The sequence below is a fragment of the Musca autumnalis genome, unplaced genomic scaffold, assembly GCF_047663935.1.
Source record: "Musca autumnalis isolate F117 unplaced genomic scaffold, ASM4766393v1 scaffold_1, whole genome shotgun sequence".
In the NCBI taxonomy this organism is placed as follows: domain Eukaryota; kingdom Metazoa; phylum Arthropoda; class Insecta; order Diptera; family Muscidae; genus Musca; species Musca autumnalis.
The window spans coordinates 135,725,750-135,742,308 of NW_027411644.1; the positions used below are offsets into that span (position 1 = coordinate 135,725,750).

The following is a 16,559-nucleotide window of genomic DNA, read 5'->3' on the forward strand; positions in this document are numbered from 1 at the left end:
GCCTTTAAAAAATTCGCGAGCGATGTCTGGATTTGATTCCATTAGGGAAACCAGATGTTGCATTTGCGTCTTATTTGTATTTTTGACCTATGAAACGAGAGTGTAAGATTTATTAACTTTTCTAAGTATAAGTTATCATAAATACTTACATTTTCTGGAAAAGTCCCTGCAGTTTTAAAAGTTAATTCTTTTGGAGGAAAATACAAATCCAACGTCTTTGTGATATATACTTTTTTCTCTTTTCTTCTTTATTCGTTTTTAGACGGTTGCCAAAAAAAGGTGCACATTTTAAAATTATAAACAAGAGGAATTCCGTACGGATTTTTCGTTCGAGATAGTAGGAAAAGGAAATGGGAAAAATTCGCCAAGGAATTGTTATTCGTGATTGGGCTGAATAAAAAAAAATATAAAAAACGCCTTTAACATATGAAGCAAGAACAACGCAGCTTGGATTAAATAGAGATCGGAGGAAACACAGTTACGATATGTACACTTCCGAATGCCACCCTGAGAACAGCAACAGGGTGCCACCTCATGACTCCAGTGGACCATCTAAATGAGGAGGCAAATATTCTTCCAGTATATTGAAGCAATCACATGCTTTCGTTGCAGCAACTGCTCGGTAGAGCTGGCAAACTATCGATATCACCCCCATTCGATTTTTTCGATATTTCCGCTTCAAACTATCGATAAAATCGATACTATCGTGGATTTATCACCCTATCAAATTTGAATCCAAAATGACCGACAAACGTGTTTTGTTTACATTTGATTGAAATAACGTTGTAAAATCCAATTTTAAAACGTCGCACAGAGGGGAAACTTGTGTTAAAAGTTGATCAAAAGCCCTAGAAAGCTCATTTATAGTCAGATTGATATAAAATTTTGCACAAAGCATATCTTCTGTACAAGGATTAATCCTATAGAAAATAATGAAAATCGGTCCAGATTTGGATGCAGCTTCCATATATATTCGCATCTTATATGAGATAAAAATGCACCAAAATCACTGAAATTTTACACATGCAACCTGAACTAGCCTAAAAAAACATTGAGCCAATATTCAAACAAATCGGTACAGATGTATATATAGTCCCATATAAATATATTTCATTCCAAATTTTATTTTTTGAAACTTACTTAAATTAATTTTTTCTTAATTCACATGAGAAAAGCCGTGAATGTTTCTGAATAATGCAAACATATTTGATAGGTGTTGGTTTTGTCTGATAAATAAGAGTCCCGGTTATAAGGCGGAACAAAATTTAGTGTGAGTAAACCTTGCAATTCCATATAAAAATATTTCATATTTTAGTTGAGAAAAATTAGATTTTTTCGGAATGGCGCAAATATGCGCAATTTTTTATGATTGAATCTGATATTTGAGACTCAAGCGCATAAAACATTAGAAGAAACTATAGTCGGGAAACGACGGGGAAATAGACTTTTTCGCTATTGAAATTGTAGTAATCTTAAAAATTATCATAAAAAATTTTCATAAAGAGGATATGTATCACCATTATTAAAGAGCAAAAAAGTAAAATCAATCTGAAAAATTTAAATGCTAATCTTGTTCGGAGACTGTACAAAAACAATAAATCTTGAAAAATATAAATTTTCGCGAAAATAACGTCATTTTAATGTTCACCTAATTTCTTAGTTTTCGAAAATTTACTTTTTGTTTTCAGTATGGCTGAGTTCGATCGACTGCTGCATTGGATTGGTTTATCTTGCAAAGTCGAGGATGGTTATAGCAAATGTAGAAAAGAGTCTGGTTGCCGTTTATCAACATTTTTTCATAAAAAACGACTTTCATATTTTGAGTTTTGAGCTACTTTAGGCCTATGTTTCCCCTCTGTGCGTCGGTACGTTAAGTTTTCGTGCTCTCGAGGAGGAGTTTGAAGAGATTTGTTGCAGCTCATTTTAACGAAATCATAATAATATTTCACTTTCTATTCTTACTGACTCGTCGGCGTTAAAAAAAATAAAAAAATATTGTGAATACAAAACAAAAATGACTCATGGCAATTAAATTCCCCGAAGATAAAAGCCCTTTTGCAGTATACTGCCAGAAATTGCCAAACCCAAATGCAAAATCAAATTCATAGAGAAAGTGCTATGGATCGCCACAACGCTCTTCATCTTCTTGGTATGATGTCAAAACCCTCTGTTGGTATCAGGTGAACCTCTCTTCTTGATTCGTGCCAACCCTTATGGAATAGGGGTTCTCTCCCATTGTTACATCTGGCTTGATTATGCAATTGTTGACTGGTGTCAAAATCATTCAAGTTGGCGACACTCCCAAGGATCGTGCTTTGTTCAATGACGCCCAAAAACTCTTTGGTATGGTTATTACCATTGGTCAAGCCATTGTTTATGTCATGTCTGAAATGTATAGTGATCCATCTGAAATAGGTGTCGGTGTTTGCTTCTTGATCATCATGCGAAACCTATGTGTGGAAGGTCTTCTCACCAACCACCGGTACGTGATACTGAAGTCGAAGGTGCCGTTATTGCCTTGTTCCATTTTATGGTCACTCGAAACGATAATGTTCGTGGTGGCCACTGCTCTCGTCTTTGCCGTTGTCATCTACTTCCAAGGTTTCCTAGTTGATTTGCCAACCACATTTTCCCGTTATCAAGTTGTTCTACACCTCGAACATTCCCTTCATCTTGCACAAATGATGGCCGTTAAATTCCAAGGTAACTTCTCCATCAACCTCCTTGGTGTTTGGGATCATGTTGGTAGTGGCGGCCCAGTTCGCTCCTACCCCACCCTTCCGTCAGCGCCATTTTCTTTAAGCTTGTAAAAAACTTCATGAAATCGTTTTATTCATTTACACAAAAAGCATGAAGAATCAATCGCGTCTGTTAACAATTTGCTTTAACAAATTTCTGGCTATTGTTTTTGCGGCTCCTATTTAGTTATATCAAAATGTTCGATAGTATCGATATAAAAAGCTATTCATCGATATTGGTGTAAAAAATCAAGTATCAATATTATCGATATTTCCATCGATGGTTTGCCAGCACTACTGCTCGGGTGTTTCCGTGAGAGCCATCCCAATTACCCGCCCATTTGTTATAGTAAATTCTTTTAATTTATTCCTGGGATATTTTGCAATGGCTTGCAATTTTCTTGCATCTTTGAACTGCATAAAAACACATTCCGAAATTGCCTTTAAACTCCATCCAAAGCACTGCATGAAAACCCGTAAAGGGTTAGTTTAAATGCGATTCCAGGGGGATAGTTAAAGTGCAGTGCCAAAGCGTTAGTTAAAATGCGGTACTAATGGAGTACATCTTTCAGTAGTAGCGCTGTTGTGAAAATCATGAGTGAAAATGCATAATTTGATGTACTTTCAAATCACTTGTACATATGATTTAACTGCATCTTTGGAGGCAAACTTTTTGCTGGGTTATTTTCAAGTATATAGAAAATAACCATGTATTTATTAATATGGATCATTTTATTTTTATTTAATTGTTGTTATTGTTTTTTTTTCATCTGTTTCTGGTATTGAACAAATTTTATAAGTTGGATGACGGTTTGGCATCCAATCCATATTTACGAAAAATCGACTGTCAACTGATCGTGTGTCACCGGATTTAACAAACCCACTGGGTTTCAAATGTCAATTCCATTGCTTATATTTCAAATAAATTCTCATAAAGAAGGTTAACCCTGCAAAAGGCTAACCCAAACATGGTCTAACCCAAAAATTTGTACAATCTTTACAAAATGCGGTTCGATAATAAACCTGTAACGCCTTGTTCATACTAGGGTTAATTCGCTCTCTATTCGTTGTTAGAACCCAAATTTCATTTTCATGTTCATTTATGTTATTTAACAACCAGCTAAAACATCGGTATAAATCTTATAAAACGAATACTTAGAATCCGTGTGGTAAACTTTTAGTGTAAAAAGATGTTTCATACATACTTTAAAACCAGATTAGTTTGAGCAGCGAGAAAACTTTTATTCTTGCATAGAGTAGTCAGAAAAAAAGAAAGAAAAGAAAAACAAAACAAAAAAAGATTTAATTACTTCATTTCCCAACAAAAGTTTGAGAAAGAACAATTATTTCTGTACATTGTTCAATTTACATTACACTCCGAACGAGGATGAAATATGTCCCATCTCTAACAAATGAGAGGATTTATCGAAATAAATATTAGACAGGAAAAATACAAAATTTATTTAAAACCCAAACATTCGTAGAAAAACTGCATATCATGAATGAAAACTAAACGGTTTAACGACTAGTATATATTGAAATCATACCAAATAAAAATATTTTTTCAGTTCAGATCAATTAATTTTACTCGTCTTTTGGCCGAAACTTTCTTTAAAATCAGTAAATAAAAAGCATGAAAATATGAATCATGTTGCTATGATTTGTGTACCATGTCGTATGAACGGGTTAACCCTCTCATCCCCAATTTTTTTTCCTTGTGCTAATAGTTATTTTGAAAACATATAATTAAAGTATATGTCAAAAATTCGGATCGTTACTCCCACTGTTTCGGAAGATACAGAACATTATTTCTGAAATTTATATGGTCATTATTTTGTGGAATTGTGTAAAAAATATTTTAATCGTTCAGGAGCGTTCTTTTGGTCTTACTTTTGAAGGATCAGAACTAAAATTTAACATAAAGCTCATATATTTTGATTTAGAAAAGATTAGAATAATTTGGACTGTACACAACGCATTTTAATTTGCACTGGAGTGCTAGACTTCACACTGAATAATGCATCGTAGTTATGTTGATGGAGACACAACCGATATTTTTGTTGTTACAAGGTTAAACAGCCTCCTGTGTATACTTTTGGGAAAAATTCAAAGCAGAATATTAAAATAGCGGTAATTACACGCTCATAAAGACAATGTTGCATATATGCAACATCGGGGATGAGAGGGTTAATTCGTGTACGAAATTATCGAACAACGTGATTCAAATGCCGGTATGAGCATGGCATAAAGTAAAAGAGAGCTAATTGAGAGTGATTTTTTGATAGTTCTGTGACTGAGAACATACAAAAATTGTTCTTGTACCCAGCAAAATTTGAAGGAAATGTTTCTATTGGATGACGTGATTTCATGTCATCTTTTGCATTGGTTCAAAGAAAGTCGTGAAAGATCCGATCTTTTCCCTAGCATTTTAACTCATTCAAAGGAAGTCGTGAAAGTCGTTTTTATTTATACTCTTATATATTTTCTTTTATTTACCTAAATATGTTTACAGCTATATAAGGTTTATTATTTACAATAGGCTGGATGTAGTCGGAAACTCGAAGGAGTTTCAAACTTTGGTCACCCAGCGTTGCCGACAGTTTTTGATCGGAAATTGTCAAAAAATCGCCAAATCGTCAATAAAATTGGAAAATCGTCAAAATAGTCCAAAACTAGGTTTGGCTATCGATTAATGCCAATTTTTCGCTGTTATGGCAATATTACTAACTACATAAGATATACAACCCACATCAGTAAATCTAACAACAGCCCGTTTTTGTCCATCCGTTCGTCTATTTCATGAACGAAAACACAATTTGTTTTTTATAGAAATTAACTTTTGTATTAGTGTAACAAACAAATGAAAGCTTTTTATTTTCGTAATTTTTTGGTTCACGTAACAAAATCAGACAAACGAATACGTCAGAAATAAACGAATGGAAAAGACCCGTCGTTTTGAATGAAAACTGAATTATTTGAGTAATAAATGGCACAGAACGAATGAAAACTGGTGGGGAATGACATTTTATTTATTTTCACAGAAGCACAGAAGAAGAAGAAGTACCGCCGATTCTTCATATTATGCGAATTATTTTTTGACAAATTCTTTACACGAAAACGAAAAACCGCCGAGTTCGTACCGCCAACACTAGATAGAGTGCGGCTAAGTCCCTCTACGGAGGCGAAGTACCTGGGAGTGATTCTTGACCATCGTCTCAGATGGAAAAGGAACACAGAGGAGCGCTCTAAGAGGGGTCTAGTTGCACTCTACTCCTGTAAGAACTCCATAGGAAGGAGTTGGGGTTTGAGACCGCATGTGATACACTGGTTGTTTATGACAGTGGTCTGCCCAATTTTGACCTATGGATGTCTTGTTTGGTGGCAGGCCCTGAACAGTAAGCCAAATTTGTCTAGGTTAGCTACTGTGCAAAGATCTGCTTCAATTCTAATTACAGGAGCAGTGAAGAGCACCCCTCAGGCAGCTCTGAATGCAGTACTGAACATCCAGCCTCTGGATATTCTTGTTCAGTACCAAGCATCCCGTAGTGCCTTGAGGCTCAAGGAGCTTAACCAGTGGCACTCTTCAGGGTCTGGACATGCATTTTACAACAGCTAAGCAGTCGGATCGGACTAAGAGGGGGGAGTGTAACCGACTACATTTCGCCTTCACTGGATTATGATGTAGCGAAGATAACTATCCCTGATAGAAGTGCATGGAAGCATGGCAGACCACTACCCGATAGCCTTTCCATCTTTACTGATGGTTCAAAGATGGATGAAGGTACTGGAGCGGGGGTGTACTGCGAAGAGCTAAACATTAAACGCTCGTTCAAGCTTAATGCAAACTGCATTTCAGTGTTTTTCAGGCTGAAGTCTTTGCAGTATTGAAGGCCTTAGAATTAGTAGCAGGAATGACGGACAACGCAGGCAGGACAGTTACAGTCTATGTAGATAGTTAGGCTGCCCTTAAGGCGTTAGGATCTTACACTATTAAATCTAAGATCGTTCAAGATTGTAGGTCCACCTTAAAAACTTGCAATTTAAGCGTCAACCTTTGTTGGGTTCCAGGGCACTGCAATGTTGAAGGGAATGAGATTGTTGATGAACTAGCAAGGCGAGGCTCCCAGTCCTCTGACCTTATGGTAGAGGACTATGTCAAGCCACCGCTCTGCTCATTCCTCAGCAAACTCTGCCTGGTTTATGCAGAGAAAACCGTAAGAATTTGGCAAGACGTACCTGGTTGCAAGGTATCGAAGTCAATCTGGCCGACAATCTCAGGGCGTAGAACTGCGTCTCTTCTCTCACTTTGCAAGTCGGAAATCAGAATCGCTACAGGGGTCATAACTGGCCCATGTAGAATAAGATTTTTGACTTGTAAGTGGGATGATAACAACATTGAGTACTGTAGGTTATGTGAGGATGAGGAGGAAACGGAGACAATCGAGCACCTTTTATGTAGATGTCCTAGACTGATGGTCAAAAGGCATAGACTATTTGGTGTACATGTGATTGACTCTCTTTCTTACTTCTCCTCTATTGACCCTACTATCCTGGTGGTTTACTACAAGAGTCTAAAGTGTCTCTGGGGCGGGTCAAAACAGGCTTAGTACAGTCTAGAAAAATAATATCGTTCTTCTTAAAACAATCTACTACTCTTCTTTACAATTACTCATTCTTCTTATTCTCGTCTCTTTTGTCTTATCACCTTCCCCTTTCCGTAAGTCCACTTTTTTTGGAAATCGCGTTTTTGTTACAGGATGATAGTACATGTCAAAACACGTCGTATGATACAAAGAAAATGGTAGTATGTCGCGTTTTTCTATATGTTTTGCCCTTGTCGGAAAAGGTCGTAAGTTTACAAAACGCACAAATTTGAGTACGAAAAGGTCGTAAGTCCACAGGAAAATGTATACTTTAAAAGAATACTACAGCTAATGTAGTTCAGATATAATGTTTAACGTCATCCATGGTTGGGGTACAATGTAAAGAACTAGCCTACACATTTGGATGATAATCGGATGATATTTGGCGGTGCCATTGGACCAAACTTTTGAACAAAAATGTGATAATTTCTATATTGCAACGAAAATTTACATTTGAAATCTATTTTCCCTTATAAGCAAACTGATTATGAAAGATGATGCTACAATTGTATATCGACACCAACATTTCTGAAGATTTTTATACCCTCCACCATAATATGGAGGGTTTAATTAAATTAAATAATTCAGTTTGTAACATATCGATATATTCACTGTAGACCCTATAAATTATATATATTCTTAATCAGAGTAAAATTCTAAGTCAGTATAACCATGACCGTCTGTCCGTCTTTTGAAATTAAGATACAGCTCGCAATTTTAAAGATATATCTTCGTGATTTGGTATAGAAGTTTCTATTACTTCTAGGATGTTTGGTATTGACGCCTTCATATAGTCCCCATAGAACGGTACCTCCAGATTTCCGGTATTTTGAAGGTGTGGCCTCAATATTCCTCAGAAATGGCTGAAATTTGGTATTTATTCTTCGTTTGGGGTTTTTTGTTTTTGTCTGCAAACCATGTAGAATCTTCAGCATGTAATGTCTTCCTGGGCTTAGGAAGTTTATCATCAGAGCTTTCAGATTCACCGTGAAAACCATAGGAAACTAGACCCATGACAACATCGTATAATTCCATTCCAAATTCATACTGATCTTTGTTAGCAAAAACCATTATGTGTTCATAGTTTAATAACATTTCAATCAATTATTATATTAGAATCATTTAATAATATAAACATTGCACTTACCCGTCCGTTAGAAGGTATTACTTTATTCAATTCAGAATACGAACTAATCTCGTTATGTGAATAAATGTCCCCAGAGAAACCACAAATTACCAGTTAATAAAGTTAAGTAAGATATGCGACTGTAAAACAGTAAAAATCTTGGGTTTTTTATATTTTTTTCAATATTTGAGGTATTTGAACACATACAGCATCCCAATTTGTATCAATGAAAAGAAGCCAGAAGTCCATCTTTCATAATCAGTTTGCTTATAAGGGAAAATAGATTTCAAATGTAAATTTTCGTTGCAATATAGAAATTATCACATTTTTGTTCAAAAGTTTGGTCCAAAGGCACCGCCATATATCATCCGATTATCATCCAAAGGTGTAGGCTAGTTCTTTACATTGTACCCCAACCATGGACGACGTTAAACATTATATCTGAACTACTTTAGCAGTAGTATTCTTTTAAAGTATACATTTTCCTGTGGACTTACGACCTTTTCCGACAAGGGCAAAACATATAGAAAAACGCGACATACTACCATTTTCTTTGTATCATACGACGTGTTTTGACATGTACTATCATCCTGTAACAAAAACGCGATTTCCAAAAAAAGTGGACTTACGACCTTTTCCGACGGAGCAGACGATATATTTGTGTTCAGGACAAAGAGGCCTACCTGTGGTAAAAATTTCAGAAGAATCGAGAGGTCGCTTGTATACCCATGTTAAACGGCGTTTGCATTAGAGTTTTTTGTCGGATTAACCTTCTTTATGAGGATATATTTGATGTTTGCTCTATGGAATTTACACTTTGAAACCCCCAGTGGGTTTATTAAATCCGGTTAAGTGTAAACGGGGTATTAAACTAAAACGTAAAACGCGGTACACACGATCAGTTTTGTCCAACAGCTTTACTCAAATCGGTTGCTTGCCAGTGTGGCCATTCAGGCAACCACAAAAAAATTTGTGGATATTGGACAGTCAATTGTTGGTTGTGTCCTGGTTTGATGGTGTGAACAAAAAAAGCATTATTCAAGGAATACATTTGCGGTGTAAATATAATCAGCCCAATCATGAATGAAAATTCCGTGCGAATTTTCCCTTCTTTGCTATCACAAATAAAAAAACCGATGGAGAAAAAGTAGGTATCATGAACGCTCTCAAACATGTGTTTTCCTCCAAAAAATCACCCTTGCAAAACTGAAGGGAGTTTACAAAAAATCTTAGTATTTCCCACAAACTTTGTACAAAACATGCAAAATAAATACTTCTGTTGGGATTTATGCTAAAATCTTTAACTTGTGATGGAAAATTATTAAAAATTGAACAAATTTTACAAAATAACAGTTTGCAAATTCAGTCACTCTCCACTTTTTGTACCGATCAACGATTGGATGAGAGAATTTTGAACATACAAATTTGCTTCACAACAATTGTTGATAAAGCACTGGATAAATGCATATTTTCAATTACTTTTATTTCAAAATGCATATTTTTTTAAATTTTTGCCATTATTTTATTAAAAAACACTCGTTTCAAACACAATAACAGTTCCATAGCACAATGGAGTCTCCTTGGAATTTTGCAATCCCATTTGATAGTTTTCATAATTACACTGTGCTACAGTGAAAATTTGCAGGGGTTCTAATGCATAAATTCAGTTTTGTGGGAGTCCACAGAAGACGAAAATACCTCTGGTTTCTTTGGGTCACTTCGGTTTTTCATTTTATAACGGTAAATGTAGTGAAAAATGGGCTTTCTTGGATTTTCAACTTTAAACGGACATTACTTCTTTTTTCCACAACCGATTTGCACACACTGTTTTTCGTTATAAAGGGGAGTGTAATGCCTTTCGAATAAGCAATAGATTTTTAAAATCGGTTAACAAATGGCTATGTAATAGTGGTTTAAGTGTGACAAAAACGCATTAAAAAACAGTAAAATGTTTTTCCTTGTGCTCTAGGCTGCGTAAATGACACCTAACAGTACAATTATTTACAGTTAGCAAGTAGGAAATTTAGTTGGCTTTCCAAAATGGGAAAAAAACAAGAAAATCCCATGAAAAATGAATGCGTTATGGCATTTTTTGTGTTTCAACTTTTTGGTTTTTTTCATATTTTCCTTTATAAAACATTGATACCTTGTGCGTAATTGTTAAGCAGGATAATCACAATTAGAATCATACATGCTAAGCTACCCATCTTTTATAAAGGAAAATATGAAAAAAATCAAATAGTTGAAAAACAAAAAATGCCATAACTCATTCATTTTTCAACCGATTTCGTTGGTTTTTCCCATTTTGTAAAGCCAACAAAATTTCCTACTTGCTAACAGTAAATAATTGTACTGTTAGGTGTCGTTTACGCAGCCTAGAGCACAATGAAAAACATTGTACTGTTTTTTAATGCGTTTTTGTCACACTTAAGCCACTATTGACTAGCCATTTGTTAACCGATTTTAAAAATCTATGGCTTGTTCGAAAGGCATTACTCTCCCCTTTATAACGAAAAACAGTGTGTGCAAATCGGTTGTGGAAAAAAGAAGTAATGTCCGTTTAAATTTGAAAATTCAAGAAAGTAAATTTTTCACTACATTTACCGTTATAAAATCAAAACCCGAAGTGACCCAAAGAAACCAAAGGTATTTTCGTCTTCTATGGACTCCCACAAAACCGAATTTGTGCATCAGAAATCCTGCAAAAAAATTTTGTCCACTTTTGTATCACAGTGTTATTAACATCTTCCGAATGTCTTTGATGTATAAAAGTGTAATTTATTTGAATAAATTTTTAATTTTGTCTAAAAACACAAACACTTAACATTTTCTATTTGTTCTCACAACAATTAGGGCATACAAGGTATGAAAAAGACCCTTCAGTGCTGCCAAATTCAATTTCTCACATTATTCATGATAGGAGGAATGTTCTCTCGAGAAAAATCTATTCCGCGAGAACTGTATTCCGCAAGAATATTCATGATTGGGCTGAATATGAAATAAAAGAACTAGTATTTTTCTATTAATTTCGAGAATTACTATTGAACATAGTATCGCTGTCATAATAAAACAAATTTCTAAGGAGACAGTTAGAAATGAGTGCTTGTAATTAAATAATGGCAAAAATTGAAAAAATATGAATTTTGAACTAAAAATAATTGAAAATATGCATTTATCCAGTGTTTTTATTTTAACAAATGTTGTACAACAATTCTGTATGTCCAAAATTCTCTCATCCCATCGTTGGTCAGTACAAAAATTGTGTACAAGACATGCAAAATAAACAGTTTTGTTGGGGTTTTATATTAAAATCTTCAATTCGCTGTTGGTAATTTATTAAAAACTGATCATATTTTACAAAATAACATTAGTTTGCAAACTCATTCACTCTCACAACGATGGGATGGCTGAATTTTGCACATACAAAATACCGATTCGTTATTGTTGAAAACACTGGATAAATGCATATTTTCAATTATTTTTATTTCAAAATTCATATTTTTTTAATTTTTGCCATCTTTTTATTAAAAACACTCGTTTTAAATACATTCGTGATAGTGGCAGTTCCATAGCTCCATTCACAGTTTCCTTGGAATTTTCCAACCTTGTTTGATGTTTTTCGTTGATGTGTAAAAGTGTAATTTATTTGATAAAATTTGTTTATTTTGTCTAAAAACACAAACACTTAACATTTCCTCTTTGTTTTCACAACAATTAGGGCACACAAGGTATGAAAAAGACCCTGCTGTGCTGCCAAATTCAATGATTATTTTTCTCACATTATTCATGATAGGAGGAATGTTCTCTCGAGAAAAATCTATTCCGCGAGAACTGCATTCCGCAAGAATATTCATGATTGGGCTGATTAAGATTTTTCGTAAACTCCCTTCAGTTTTGCAAGGGAGATTGTTTGAAGGAAAGCACATGTTTGAGGGCGTTCATGATACCTACTTTTTCTCCATCGAAATGTTTTTCCTTGCGGATTTTTTGTTTGTGATAGGAAAGAAGGGGAAAGAGAGAAATTCCGCACGGAATTTTCATTCAATATTGGGCTGTTTGTCTAAAAACACAAACACATAACATTTTTTCCTTTTTCATAACAATTAGGGCACACAAGATAAGAAGAAGACCCTTCAGTGCTGCCAAATTCAATGACTATTTTTCTCACATTATTCATAATAGAAGGAATGTTTTTTCGAGAAAAATCTATTCCGCGAGAGTTATATTCCGCAGAAATATTCGTTGTTGTGCTGATTGAAATCTTAACTGGCAATGGAAAGACAATCAGCCCAATCACGAATTTCCGCAAGGAATTCTGTTCCTCCGGAAAATGATTTCCTTGAAGGGGTGATTCCTCAAACCACTAATTCCGATGGAATGAAAAAATAGGAATATGGCAACATTCAAAATCAGCTGTTTGACGTTTTCGCACTTTGCTTACCCTATATGTATTTTTTGGCGTTTGTTTACTTTTTGTGGGAAGTGAAGTTTTAATTGAATATGAAAACACAGTAAAGAAAATTAAAACAAGAACAGTATTGTTATGCGCATTTATTTGGAGAATGTTGCTGACCATGAGGAGCATCAAAAAAGTTGGAAGTGATTGCAGCAAGAAGGCAGTTGAGGGATGCAATTAACCCACTTGAACTACCAGAATCCTTGTAAGTTTACAAAATAGTTGTATAAATAAATTTCTCCTGATTATTACATATTTTTCAAGATTCAGAAAATATTACCGAGTTAACAAGCCGGTCTTTCTTTACTTGTTGGAAGTGGTCTCCAAAAATACGCCAGCAACAAAAAAACAATTTGGAATTCCTGCAATAAGAAAGCTTAGTGCGGCACTACGTTTCTTTGCAGAAGGAGGATACCAAACAAGCGTTGGAAAGGACTGTGACGTCGGACTTGCACAATCAACTCTAAGCAAGGTTCTTGTGGAAATGGTAACGGTACTTGAAACTCACTTGCGTACTAAGTGGATAAAAGTGCCGAGAAGTACCGAGGAGAAAAGGAAGATTGCTTTGGGATTCTACAAGAAACATCGAATTCCTGGTGTTATTGGGTGCATAGATGGAACCCACGCGCAAATTATTGCACCAATCGACAACAAACATCTTTTCTATAACAGAAAAGGAAAATTTAGCATGAATGTTTTGCTTGTAAGTTGTTGTTCTGTTATGCGTATTTCACGTATCAGTAACACTATTTTCTTTTAGTATTGTGACCATGAATTGAAAATCCGGTATGTAGACGCTTCGCACCCAGGGGCTTGTCACGATTCATTCGTGTGGAGCACGAGTGATCTTCGAAATTATTTCGAAGAGAGATACTTACAGGGTGAAAGTAAGCTTTGGCTCCGAGGTAGGCGATATACCAAAATTAAAAAAACATAAATAATTTTGACATTTATTTAAAGGAGATGCTGGTAATCCTCTTGAGCCTTGGCTTCTTATCCCACATAGATGCCGGAAATCGGTTCCCAAGAAATGGCATTGCGCAACATCCACACCAAGTGCCAAAACATTATTGAAAGAACTATTGGAGTTCTAAGAAACTTTGGAGGTGTCTCCTTGGTGCAGGAGAATTACACTACGGGCCAGAAAAAGCTGCAAGAATTGTGAATGTATGTTGCGCACTGCACAATATATGTATACACTATAAAGTGAGAGAAGAAGAAATTGATACAACGCCAGTGGAAATGCCTCAGGAAGAAACACCTGCAACTAGTGTCAACCAATACCTCTTTGCAGCACAAACTGTAAGATTTAACATTGGCGAAGTTTTGCATACTAGCGAATGTATAAAATATTTGTTATGGCTGGCCTTAAAATATATTTCTTGATCTCAAAATATATTTTTGTGAAAAATAAAAGACTGAAGTTACGCGTTATTTTAAATTTAAAAAAACAAAACCAAACAAAACAAGTAAGAACAGACTATAGTCGGACGGGGCCGACCATGTGATACCCTATACCACTATCCCTGTGCACTAGCTTTCCGGGCTAGCTGTTATAAGATGTGCATTAGAAATTTTACCAATTTTCACACAAAAGTTTTGATCAATTTAACCCGCTAAATATTATCCGATCATACCGTTGACTTGCACGCTACTTCTTCATCTCAAACCAAAACTACGTTTAAAATTTCGCGCCGATCGGACTATTATTGCGACCTACAGAGCGGCTACAAAATCGAGCAAAAATTTTGTTTTTGGTCCATTTCATCCCTTTAACATTTCACGATCATCGCCAAAAACTAATCAGTTCTATTCTGGTCCAAACCCGACCTCCATACTAAATTTCGTGACAATCGGTCCATAATTGCGGCCTCTAGCTTGATTACAATTTTTAATGGACGGACAGACGGACGGACGGACGGACACACATCGCTAAATCGCTTTATCTCGTCGAGATATGAAGTTTGGTATACCACATGAGGGGTCTACGACGAATATTTCGCGGCGTTACATGAATTTTTGGGAAAACAAACTTATTATACCCTTTTCCACATTGTGGTATAGGGTATAAATACATTTGTATTCATAACAATAGAATAAATAAAAATATTTGTACTCATTTCAGTGGAAGGAACAAAGTAAAGCAAATGTTACACATTTAGTCAAAATTTTGAAAATCAGTTTCACTAATTTGTTGTAATTGCAAATTGTTTTTTTGCAATTTATATTCTATTTCTTTAAGCCGATACTTTTCCATAACAATGTTATGACGCTGCATTTCCTATAGCTTTCAACCTTTGCATCTCCTGGAGATGTCTTGAGTGTATATCACGCAACTGGTCTATTGACTTGCATATATTCTTTTGTACTTCAGTTTGTTCAGTTTGGATTGAGGCAACCAATTTTACTGACTTCAATACTTCGTTTTGAATTGCGAGTTCGGTCTGAAGTACATCATATGACATATGTGTACTGGCTTCACTTTTTGGCTGTAAATATGTTTACAGCTATATAAGGTTTATTATTTACAATAGGCTGGATGTAGTCGGAAACTCGAAGGAGTTTCAAACTTTGGTCACCCAGCGTTGCCGACAGTTTTTTATCGGAAATTGTCAAAAAATCGCCAAATCGTCAATAAAATTGGAAAATCGTCAAAATAGTCCAAAACTAGGTTTGGCTATCGATTAATGCCAATTTTTCGCTGTTATGGCAATATTACTAACTACATAAGATATACAACCCACATCAGTAAATCTAACAACAGCCCGTTTTTGTCCATCCGTTCGTCTATTTCATGAACGAAAACACAATTTGTTTTTTATAGAAATTAACTTTTGTATTAGTGTAACAAACAAATGAAAGCTTTTTATTTTCGTAATTTTTTGGTTCACGTAACAAAATCAGACAAACGAATACGTCAGAAATAAACGAATGGAAAAGACCCGTCGTTTTGAATGAAAACTGAATTATTTGAGTAATAAATGGCACAGAACGAATGAAAACTGGTGGGGAATGACATTTTATTTATTTTCACAGAAGCACAGAAGAAGAAGAAGTACCGCCGATTCTTCATATTATGCGAATTATTTTTTGACAAATTCTTTACACGAAAACGAAAAACCGCCGAGTTCGTACCGCCAACACTAGATAGAGTGCGGCTAAGTCCCTCTACGGAGGCGAAGTACCTGGGAGTGATTCTTGACCATCGTCTCAGATGGAAAAGGAACACAGAGGAGCGCTCTAAGAGGGGTCTAGTTGCACTCTACTCCTGTAAGAACTCCATAGGAAGGAGTTGGGGTTTGAGACCGCATGTGATACACTGGTTGTTTATGACAGTGGTCTGCCCAATTTTGACCTATGGATGTCTTGTTTGGTGGCAGGCCCTGAACAGTAAGCCAAATTTGTCTAGGTTAGCTACTGTGCAAAGATCTGCTTCAATTCTAATTACAGGAGCAGTGAAGAGCACCCCTCAGGCAGCTCTGAATGCAGTACTGAACATCCAGCCTCTGGATATTCTTGTTCAGTACCAAGCATCCCGTAGTGCCTTGAGGCTCAAGGAGCTTAACCAGTGGCACTCTTCAGGGTCTGGACATGCA

General features: G+C 35.6%; 1 long non-coding RNA gene and 1 pseudogene across 1 annotated transcript; both read left to right on the forward strand.

Annotated features, from left to right (window-relative positions):
• Positions 1–153: 153 nt before the first annotated feature.
• Positions 154–5,284, forward strand: LOC141386824 (protein transport protein Sec61 subunit alpha-like 1 pseudogene; annotated as a pseudogene).
• Positions 5,285–12,160: 6,876 nt separating this feature from the next.
• Positions 12,161–15,093, forward strand: LOC141386857 (uncharacterized). Its single transcript, XR_012408439.1, has 4 exons — positions 12,161–13,168; positions 13,228–13,666; positions 13,724–13,868; positions 13,924–15,093. It is a non-coding gene; the product is annotated as an uncharacterized lncRNA (long non-coding RNA).
• The last annotated feature ends 1,466 nt before the right edge of the window (positions 15,094–16,559 follow it).